The sequence below is a fragment of the Nanorana parkeri genome, unplaced genomic scaffold (genome assembly GCF_000935625.1).
Source record: "Nanorana parkeri isolate BGI_ZX_2015 unplaced genomic scaffold, ASM93562v1 scaffold83, whole genome shotgun sequence".
Taxonomy (NCBI): domain Eukaryota; kingdom Metazoa; phylum Chordata; class Amphibia; order Anura; family Dicroglossidae; genus Nanorana; species Nanorana parkeri.
The window spans coordinates 725,362-727,210 of record NW_017306351.1 but is presented as its reverse complement, the minus strand read 5'-3'; positions in this window follow the sequence as shown (position 1 = coordinate 727,210).

Genomic DNA, 1,849 nt, shown 5'->3' with positions numbered 1-1,849 from the left:
GTTTACAACTGATAATGAGATCTGCCAGCACATTACAGACAGGGTTAATATGTTAACATTAACATGCCCATTTTAGAGCAAAAAAAAAGCATTGACTGGAAACAATTATCTTAAAGATAAAATTAGCACAAGTTCTAATTTTTATGGCACAAAAAAGCCTAAACATAGCACTAACAAATGGTATATTTTTTCAGATTTAACAAAATGGGGTGCAAAGTAGGTGGACTTGTGTTAAATCTGAAAAAATATACCATTTGTTAGTGCTATGTTTGTTTGTTTTTGTGCCATAAAAATTAAAATGTGTGCTCCTTTTATTTTTAAGATAATAGCATTTGTTTTTTCCAGGGAATTACATCACCCTGCCCCCTACAACAGGAAAAAGAAAGGAAACCAACTGGATGTTTAGTGCCATGTTTGTGCCATTTAAATCTCTGTTACATCTCCATTTCATTTGTGAGTTATTATTGATTTAATAAAGGTCACCAAAGGTCACTCAGAATCCCTATAATTACCAAAAGACATGAAACTGGGCTGATTGGTTAGTGCTGCATTTGTGCCAGTTTGTGCTGTTAAAATAATTATAATATGCTGCATTGTAGACATGTGCAATTCGTTTATTTCCGAATTGAAATTCGCATAAATATCAGCAGATTTGGAAATGCATTAAAAAAAACCCATAACAGCATAAATACTAATTTTAGCAGCCCAGACCAGCAAAAAAGTAAGTTTGCAAAAGACCCAATAGTGGAAGCAAACAAGAATTAACTGGTAAAATTGTGGACGTGTCTTCAAGCAAAAGGTTTCTGGCTTCAAAATGTGAGAATGAAGTAGAAGGCAAAGTCTGAATGTCTATAAGGTATTGCAGCTGAAGTGGATGAAGACTGTGCTGTTTCTGCCCCATTTAGAGATCTTCTGCGGTGAAACAGGCACACAATGCTAATACCAGTAGGATCCAGAATTCCACTGTCAAGTACATGACTGAAGAGACAACATTCTTTAAAAGGCATGCAAATAAGGCATTCTTTAAACACATCCTGTACACCCCAAGCATGTAGCCAAAGTGCCCTATGCATTAGAACTGACAACATTCCCATGTGGGAAACAAGCCGTAAAGGACCATCAGAGCTGAAACTTAGGATTCCAGACATTTGTTGAAAAAGGTCCAAGACACAAGGGTTTGTGGTAGAACTGTCTACTTGGATGTGATGCATTGCGACAAATCAAATCAACGTTACTGCCAGCAGAGTACAAAGCGCTATTCCAGTCAATTTAAACTGAGACTTCAATACGGAGTCCAACTGTCTATAAGTGAAGTCCCAAAAGGTAGGGACATCATCAGTCTGAGTGGTGGAATGCCTGTTAAAGTGGATAACTGGAGGGTCCACAGTAGGCATGAACCATTTAGCTGTAAATCATTGAAGAGAAAGCTGAATTGACATGGGTTGTTCCCAGTCCTTGTAGAGGAATGTTTTAAATATGTATTATATATGTATTAGGAAGGCCTTTGCCAAAGTACGAACTCTAAAAGATTCTATACCTGGAGCCATAGGTTTATTCCCCGAATGCATTGTAGGGCATACTGCATGAATCAGGTTGGAAACTGTAGTTATATGTATAAATAAATATATGAATATATTTTAATTTATGTGCAGGGAAATGGAATATGTGTAGAACACAATCTTAAAGCACTATCCAGGGAACCCCGTTTTTTTTCTAGTGTAGCATCTATTGGATCCCAGAAACAGGTCAACAGAAAAATCCAACAGAGAATAGACAGAATAATAATAATAAAATGAAAGCTCTCTCTCTCTCTCTCTCTCTCTCTCTCTCTCTCTCTCTATCTCTCCAC